Source organism: Struthio camelus, chromosome 18 (assembly GCF_040807025.1).
Source record: "Struthio camelus isolate bStrCam1 chromosome 18, bStrCam1.hap1, whole genome shotgun sequence".
Lineage (NCBI taxonomy): Eukaryota > Metazoa > Chordata > Aves > Struthioniformes > Struthionidae > Struthio > Struthio camelus.
The window spans coordinates 18,594,975-18,604,078 of NC_090959.1; the positions used below are offsets into that span (position 1 = coordinate 18,594,975).

General features: G+C 60.2%; 1 long non-coding RNA gene across 2 annotated transcripts; it reads left to right on the top strand.

The window, feature by feature from the left end:
• The first annotated feature begins 833 nt into the window (after positions 1–833).
• Positions 834–3,309, top strand: LOC104140539 (uncharacterized). Of its 2 annotated transcripts, XR_011135245.1 has the most exons (4): positions 834–1,431; positions 1,772–2,051; positions 2,240–2,365; positions 2,472–3,309. It is a non-coding gene; the product is annotated as an uncharacterized lncRNA (long non-coding RNA). The 2 variants fall into 2 exon arrangements; XR_693327.2 differs by having other exon boundaries at positions 834–2,051.
• Positions 3,310–9,104: the final 5,795 nt, after the last annotated feature.

Consider the following 9,104-nt stretch of genomic DNA (forward strand, 5'->3'; position numbering starts at 1 on the left):
GTCCCCATCCCCATCCCGTCCCCATCCCTGTCCTTGTCCCCATCCCTGTCCTTGTAACCGTCCCCATCCCTGTCCCCATCCCCATTCCCGTCCCCATCCCCATCCCGTCCCCATCCCTGTCCTTGTCCCCATTCCCATCCCCTTCCCGTCCCCATCCCTGTCCTTGTCCCCATCCCCATCCCTGTCCTTGTCCCCATCCCGTCCCCATCCCTGTCCTTGTCCCCATCCCCATCCCCTTCCCAGCCCCATCCCTGTCCTTGTCCCCATCCCCATCCCTGTCCCCATCCCGTCCCCATCCCGTCCCCATCCCTGTCCTTGTCCCCATCCCCATCTCTACCCCCATCCCATCCCTGTCCCCTTTCCTGTCCCCATCCCATCCCCATCCCCATCCCTGTCCCCATCCCTGTCCTTGTCCCCATCCCCATCCCTGTCCCCATCCCCATCCCATCCCTGTCCCCATCCCTGTCCCCATCCCTATCCCCATCCCTGTCCTTGTCCCCATCCCCATCCCCATCCCCTTCTCATTTCTATCCCCATCCCATCCCTGTCCCCTTTCCTGTCCCCATCCCGTCCCCATCCCCATCCCATCCCCATCCCCATCCCCGTCCCCATCTCTGTCCTTGTCCCCATCCCCATCCCCATCCCTGTCCCCTTTCCTGTCCCCATCCCGTCCCTGTCCCCATCCCCATCCCATCCCCATCCCCATCCCTGTCCTTGTCCCCATCTCCATCCCCTTCCCCTTCCCATCTCTATCCCCATCCCATCCCTGTCCCCTTTCCTGTCCCCATCCCATCCCCATCCCCATCCCCGTCCCCATCCCTGTCCCCATCCCTGTCCCCATCCCATCCCTGTCCCCATCCCTGTCCCTGTCCCCATCCCTGTCCCCATCCCGTCCCCATCCCTGTCCTTGTCCCCATCCCCTTCCCATCTCTATCCCCATCCCATCCCTGTCCCCTTTCCTGTCTCCATCCCTATCCCTATCCCATCCCCATCCCCATCCCTGTCCTCATCCCCATCCTCATCCCCATCCCCGACCTCATCCCCATCCCCATCTCCATCCCCTTCCTATCTCTATCCCTATCCCATCCCTGTCCCTTTCCCCCTTTTCCTGTCCCCATCCCTGTCCCTATCCCTATCCTCATCCCCATCCCCCTCCCTGTCCCTGTCCCCATCCCCGTCCCATTGGGCACAGCCATGTCTGCGCTGCCAGGCCCAAGAGCTGCTGGCAGGAGCCGGGGCTGGTGGTGGCTTTGAGCCTTTTGGAGGGGGGAGGCCGGGCACCGGGCCCGAGAGGGGTCACAGCACCGGCACCGGCGCCTCGCGTCAGCCCTCGGGGCGCAGCGCCCGCCTGCCGCCCTCGCTGGCCGTCTCCCCTCGGTGGCCTGTTTGCCGCGGCGGTGGCAGCTGAGGAGCCGGGGAGGTCTTGTGGCGGTGAGTAAACTCCATTAGCGTAATTAAAGAGGAGCTCTCGTTGATGAGAGGCATCATACTGCACACAGGCAGGAAAGGCGAGGGCCCGGGCTTCGCCGGGCTGTGCTCTGCCGGGTCTCCGGGCGGTTGTTGCTTCGCCCTGAGAAGCGATTTCCCCCACGGAAGCGCTCGGGGTCACGCGGCATCGCGCAGCTCCGGCGCCCGGCTCGGGGTCGCTGGCGGGAAAGGGCTTTGTCACAGGAAACAGTGTGGAATTTGGCTCGTGTTTGAATGCACTTGTGCAAGAGTACTTTATTTGTGCAGTTAGGTGATGTCACCGCGTTTGAATTCCCTCGAGCAGGGCCACGTCTCCCAGCAGCTGGGGGACGCACCGGCGAACGGGAGCAAGGCCAGGCACGGCCGGGGCCGGCGGGCGCCCGCAGGAGCTCAGCCTGCCGCAGCCGCTGGCAGCAACCTCGTCTCATGCCACGTTGCAGCCAAACGCGGAGCTCTGCAGTGCTTGCATCCCTCCCGGGATGAGGGAAAGGGTCACAGCTCATTCACTTGGATTTCCAAGAGCTTTTGGCGAGGTTCTTAACAAGATGCTGTCAAAACAAAATGGATTGCCTCGGGGTAAAGAGGTAACGTCCCGTTGGGGTTTGAAAACTAGATAAGCTATAGGGTTGTAATTAGTGACACTTGGCGTGCAGAAGAAAGGCTTAATCGCGAGAAAGTGTGTATGGAATTAATCTGGCATGAGTGTGATGGGTTTGGTGGAGGAGGTGAAAAGTGGAATCACATTTTCTGATGGCCGTTTCGTCCTTGACAGCGTGTGAGGGATTGCGAGTGCCCCAGAGTGACCTACAGCAGCGGCCGATGTCACAGCAGCACGTGACACTGCCCGTGTCCCCCTCTCCTGCGCTGGCATCAATCGCAGGGTTTGCTGCCATCACCCGTGAGCACCCAATTAATTTACACACGCACACCCAATACGTTTGTGCGTGAACAAACGTATTTAGTTCCTGCATGAGCACCCAATTAATTTACGCCTGTGCATCCAGCCAGCTCACACGTGAGCAGCCGGTTAGCACCACGCCGGCGCGGGACAGCCCTGAGGCCAGCGGGCCACAGACAGCGCCCTGTGCCACGGCAGGCGCACTGAGGAGCCTGGAGCGGGGGCAAGCCAGCCGGAGGCACGGAGGAGCGGCAGGCGGAAGCGTTTCGCACACAGCTGCAGTCTCGCGCGCCGCCCTCGCCTCGCCGGAGCACCTGGGATGGACCGAGTGCAACCCCAGCGAAAACAAGGCAAGCCGAGGCCAGGAAGGGGGGAAGAGAGGTGACGGGCTTAATCTGAGGGGGAGGAAAGGGGTTTCCCTATGTGTTTGTTTAATTGTTTATGTTTCCTTTTTTCTCAATACCCAAATTAATGATTAGAAGTTTGTGTTAATTGGCAATAAATTAAGTACAAGCTGTCCCAGTCGAGATTGCTTTGCCCATGGCGCTCCCCACGGTTAACTCTGAACACCAGGACCGAAGCAGCAGAGACCTTGCGGGAACCTGGTTGGCAGCAGCCGCCGTTTCCCTGCGCTTCGGGTGGAGAACAGACAAGTCTGAAGGGAAAGGTGTCTCTCTTTAACCTCTGCCAGGCTGCTGTCAGACTGTGGATCCACCTTGCAGCCAGACATAGCAGTTAGTTACTTTTAATGGCAGTGGTGGAAAAGATAAATCTGTGTCCATGGGATTTCAGTTATCCCATTGCAAATCGAGTTGGTCTAGACTGAGCTGCTGAGTGGCGCTGTGTATCGAAGCGGGTGGCTTTGCCTGCAGGCCTGGAAGGACTCTGGGAAACAAACCTCACCAGCATCTCAGTAACAGGTAGTGAGTGGCCGTAAGCAGGGAGGGAAGTGCCAGCTGCGGGCAGCAGCCGCGGTGGCCCGGGACCAGCAGTGGACCCCGGTTCAAGGATTTGGCCTGGACAATGGTTTGAGGTCCCCTTGGCCTTCAAGGTGCTGAGATTTTCAGATACATCTCCAGCCCTTTGGAGACTCCTGGCTCAGCAGGGCAGAGCATCCCCCTGCAGCAGAGCTGGCGCTGGGCACCGGCACCTCTGCCCCGGGGCACCGGCATCCTGAGTGGGACCTACTGCCGGCTGGGGGCTGGGCAGAGCAAGGGCCGTGCACGATGCATCTGCACCCAGATCCCCCCCAGCCCCACTCTTGCTCAGGCACGGAGGTGCCTCTCAGATGAAAGCCCTCTGCTCCTCCGTATGTCTCTGCGCATGTGAATAATTTATGCTTTGTCATAAACAATCCCTCTTTCCCCCTCCTCCCGTCCTCCTCCCCTCCCAGCAGCATGCACTTGTGTTTGCTTTTTCTTGCTGCTTTCTAACAATGTGCCCATGTCAGGCAGATGGGCTCATTAATAGCATCAGGTTGCCTTTACTTTCCTTTTTTTCCCCCCAGTATGTAATAAAGAGCATTAAAAGCGCAGAGGCAATGAGATCAGATTTCATTTTCTGCAGCTAGGTGGCTCTTCCGGAGCTCAGCCGGCGAGGGCCTGCGGGTCGCAGCGGGAGAACCGGATCCGGCAGGGCCAGCTCGGCCCGGCGGGGCCTCCCTTCCTGCCCTCGGACCGTCCGGGGCCCCGGAGGGCTGCAGCGCAGAGTGGGAACCCCAAGGCGAAGCCGTCCGGCCCCAGCAGGGCGGGAGCGCGCTGCAGGCGTGCGGGGCTCAGGGGCTCTCCAGGAGCTGCTCTCTGCAGCTTCTTTCATTTTAAAATTCACACGATCACTCTGGCTGGTGTGGCCCCTCGCAGAGGCTGTGTTCTCCAGCGTTAAAATGCTGCAGGTGACCCCGGGAAGTGCGAAGCGGCTATAAATGCTCTCCCAGGCCCCAGTGTCAACTTCCCGAGCTGCTCCTCAGGCGCTGCTGCTCCAAATGACCCTGTTTACAGGAAGGAGGAAATATCTCACATCAAAGTGGCTTTTAGTCACTTTTCTTTCCAACCCCCGTGGTTTGTGAGCGACGCTGTCACCCCGGGGTGTAACCTCAGGGGCGCTCATACAGGATTTGGACTGTGCAACAATCCTGCTCCCGAATTCCTCTTGTACTTACCTGGGAAAAATCGCTGCGAGGTGCTTGAGCGCTGAGATACTGGGCTTAGGATAAATACCGCAAATCAGCTGAACTAGGGTGTCAGACTAGCCCTGATCGAGTGAGAAGCAGAAACATGTTTTGAGGTGGATTTTGAAGCTGAAGGAAGGAAACAGTGAAATGAGATGTCAAAAAAAGCCTGGGGACAGCCAGAAATGATGGCAAAGACTCTCCTTCATGAGAAGCCGGCAGCAGGATCGGGGTCCTGGCAGCCCACCCTCGCCTGATGGTCAATGCAGGCTTTTACGTTCACGTGTGCTCCCTGCCTTGCTGCGGTCCCTGCCCCAAGGCAGAGTGCTCGCCCCTCTGAGAAACTACGCGTTTAGCGCATGAGTTACACAGCTGTGCCTCGCCCCCAGCCCAGGCGTTTTGTGAATGCTTGCACCGCTCCTGTAACTTATGGGTAACTGCGGAGCCGCACACTTACATGGTGTTTTGCACTTTCAGGTTGCCCACAAAACACTGATCAACCTTTAATTTGGTAATGACCAAGCTAGGACTTCTTCCTAGGCATATCCTCTTGGCCCCGCTCGCAGCCGCAGTGCTGCCAGGTCTGTCCCAGACGCAGGGCTGGCAATGACATCTTTCTGCCCACGTCACGCCGTTATTGCACTGTCATTGAGAAGCGCTTTGCGTGGACCGGATCCCTCGCAGCCCGGAGATCTGGTGGAGGTCCTGCCCTGTCACCAGTCCCATGAGCACCCTTCTGGTTTTGGGTGCTGCTGCCTTCTGCATTGCTTATCAAATGCACTTTAAAATTCAAAAGCATCTCATGGGTTTCCAAATATAAAACTGTTCCTGAGTGGTCATTATTGCCTTCCTGGCAATTCCAGCTCCGTGCCGCATGATTGAAGTGACGCGGTTGCTTCCCCCATTGACGCTGGAGGGCTGGGGGGACAGGCAGGTGCGTTTCCAGAATTGCTCCCTCCCATCATCAAGCTGCTCAGCTCTGCGAACGCAGGAAATGGGCAGCAGAGGCAGGTGCTTCCCAGCTGCTGCTGCTCTGCGGTGGGCACCTGGCACCAGCCCTCCGCCTCCCAAATGCACCATAGTGGCCCCGGCCCGCGAGTGCCGGCATTGCCTGGCCCCTGCCTGTTCCGGTGGCCCCAGCCCACAAAAACAGAGTCCCCGACTCGCAGGGTGGACAGCAGGGCTGCACGGAGGGGCCTCCAGCCTGTCCTGGCCTGTGCTCCTAGGGACAGCGCGGAGGGAGCCCAAGCGACTTACGCCGGGCACCGAGCGCGGGAAGGGGAGAGCAGAAAGCATCAGCGACAGAGGGAGGCCCCGACCGTGGGGCTTCGTGTCCCCGGCCTGCGCCCTGAGCTCATCCTTCCACGACGTGCCCTGCAGCACCCCGGCGTTCACCCGCCTTGCAGGGCGCTCTGGTGAGCGTGCGGCCGGCGGCTGCCGGGAGCGGAGCCGGCCGCGCTGGCGACGCAGGCAGACGGGCAGAGGGGGCCGGCTCGCCGGTGGTCACCACAGTCCTGTGCGTGAGTAATCCCCCAAGGAAGATTAACCAGATTGGAAGATTACCCGCCCTAATCACATAAGGTCATTTGTTGTAGTTAACTAGAGATATCTGCTCAGTCTGCAGCAGCGTGTGCTAAAATAAGAATGCGCCCAGTGAGGTGATGACAACGTGCGCTTATGCACAGCGCTCCTGGCCGGGAGGGGAGTGAATCAGACTGTTTGGATTTTTTCCTGACATTAACCAAAAGAGCCAGCAGGCCTGGGGCTGAATGCCAAAGCTGGAGAGTGCTCCCTTTCTGGGGGGGGGGGCAGCCGACCGGAGATTTAAAGACCAAATCCGGAGCCAGCCGTTCCCAACCACAGTCTCGGTGCGGGCGGCCGGCGAGGGGAGGCGGGCCGGCCCCGCGCCGGTGGCATCGCGCGCCCGCCACGGCGTGTCCCTCACCGCCGCCTCTCGCCGCCACCGCCGAGCGCGGGGCTTCGCCTTTCTGCCTGGCGTGAAGGCGGCATTTGATCCTGATGGCTTTGGTGGGATCAGAAGAAGTGCCTGATGTTCCTACTACGCACTAGCATCAGAGGCAGAGCTGGAGGTACATTTACCTCCCAGGGACACAGATTTTTCATACTGGTAGCAAAAGGCTCATCGGGTAGTGAAGCATCTGTCCTGCCTCACGCAGGCAGATGCAGAGCCTGAAACAGGCTCTCAAAGTCGGGGTTTGGCCGCAGAGCCCGGAGCTGGGGACGGTGCTCAGGACGCGTGGCCTGCCTCCTCGGCCGCTCACCTTGGGGCACCTTTTGCTGCCTGTTGGGTGGTGGCTGTCCCCCTCCAGCGGGCTGGAAAGCTCCTCCAGACCCTCAGCCAGCTCCGGGCTGTGAGCTGAGCCCTCGGCCCCCGTGCTGCCCAGCGCCGCGGGAGGAGGGAGCGTTTCCGAGCCCGTCGTGCCGCCCGAGCCCGGCAGCGGCGAGGGGACGCTGCAGGGACCAGCTCGGGGGCCGCCTGCAGCTGGCACGCAGTGGACCGAAGGCATCATCTCACAAGAGCCGCTCAGCCCTGTGGAGCGACGGAGGCAAAGCTTGGCACGCGTCCGTGGGGGAAGTGGCAATTGAGGCTGCTGAGGGCAGGAGGGAACACAAAGCCACGAGCCCCTGGAAAACCTTCACCCAGCAGTGAGCGGCTGCTGGGCCTGCGCCCTGCAGGCTTCTTCCCAGCCAAGCTCTGAGCCAGCTGCAAATCACCCCGGTCTCTCTGCTTCGGATCCAGGCGCCGCGGGCCGGCCGTTTGCACAGAAGCTGGGCTCGGCCCGAGACCAGCGCCCCGTTTGGACTGGTTGCATGCTTATGTGCCCTCCTGGCAAACTGGGCAGGCGGTGACCGACCACCTGCACACTGCCAATGGCTGGTTTGCATTTCTCTGTATTTTCTTTTGGAAAGAGCAGGTTTTAGTTTCAGCACGTTCCCTTTTCTTCCTTGCAGTGCTTTTATTTATGCAGCTAAAAACCCTCCCTGCCTGCCCGCTGACAGCTGCACGGGAAGGCTTCAGGGTTGTTTATAGGGTTTTTTTTCCCCATTTTTCCCTGTGGCTGCTGAGGCCTGTTGTTAAGATAAATCAGGCTTCAAACCATAGGCCTGATGTTTCCAGGCCATAGACATTCAACTCCTCTTCCAGAGGGGGCATTTCAGGATCCGTAAAGACAGCTGGGTCCCTCTCGCCCTGGCTTGCCAGGCTCCCTTCCCTGCTCTCGTATCTGCCGTCCTTGCAGGCTGCCCAGGACGCCCGGCCAGGGCGGCACCAGCTCTGCGCCACGGCACAGCCAGGGCAGGGGCAGCTCTTGATTTCCCGCTGGCCTCGGTCGGATCCATGGCTCCTTCCTGGCATCACAGCCGAGCCCCAGGGAACCTCCACTTTTCGGCGTCCTTCGCTCTATTTGAGCAAACCTTTGCAGCGCTGGGCTCACTCCTGGACAGACAGGAGCTGCAGGCCACCGGGTGCTGAGGTGCCAGGGGGGACACCGGGCTGGGGGTGTTCTCAGGCCAGCCGGGGCCAGACGACCCCCGAGGTCCCGACACCCCTGGGCTGTGCTGGGGCCGGGGCCTTCCTGCGCAGTGGGGCCGAGGAGCCGCGTTGCAGCTGTTTGGGAGACCATCAAAGCAGGCATTGATGGGGGCTTCTCTTTCCATCCTCTGGGGAGCGGAGGTGGCCAGGGGTGATGTGAAAGGAGCAAAGGGGTCTGGGGGCACTTTCTTGCTGTGGTCTGTGCTGGTGTGGTCAGTGCAAGGGCTGACCTGTCTGTGGCATCAGAAAAGCCTGAGGGAAGTGGTGACTCCCTCCAGCTCTGAGAGTGGAGAACGTGATGCAGCATTTTGTCCCCAGCATCTCCTCCAAGGCCAGGCCGGATGGAGCCCGGACAAGGCTGGGGCTGCACAAGCCTGGCTGAGATCTCACAGCGTCCCCTGGGGCACCCGGGGGCTCTGGAGCCAAGGAGTGGTTCCTCTGAAGGAGCCTCGCTCTTGAAAGGCCAGCTGATGAAAGGCTCCTTTCTTTGGGCTCAGGGATGATTGGAGCATCCCCTCCCCCAGGCAGGCATGTGTCAAGGGGATCTGTCAGGAGCATCTCAAGGTTAGGTATTTAAGTCACATTACCCATGCTAATACATGCAGCACGGAGAGAGCCCCTCGCACGGGCTGACTGCTCCGGGTGCTGAGTAATGCTTTCCTCCACCAGCTCGTTCCCTCGATTTCATGCACCAGGAACCCAGGCTCGCCCCGGGCTTGAGCTGATCCCCTTGCTGCTGTGCAAGGCAGAGTTTGGAAGTTAGCTGAGTTTTCTGGAATAAAATACGCCCTCCCCCCTCACTGCGCGCAGTGATATGGACGCTGTGGGCCAGGCTCCAGCCACGTGTTTGGCTTCTCTGCAGGCAGGGATGCCAGGGTGAGTCTCAAAGGCTGAACTGCAGTGAGCAAGCAAGAGTCCATCCATCTGGGCTGGGGGTTAAAGCTGCCCGGGGGTGCTGCTGTGTGTGCACACGTGCCTGGTGTGTGTGCGCACGGCCGGCGTGTTGGGATACAGCGTGG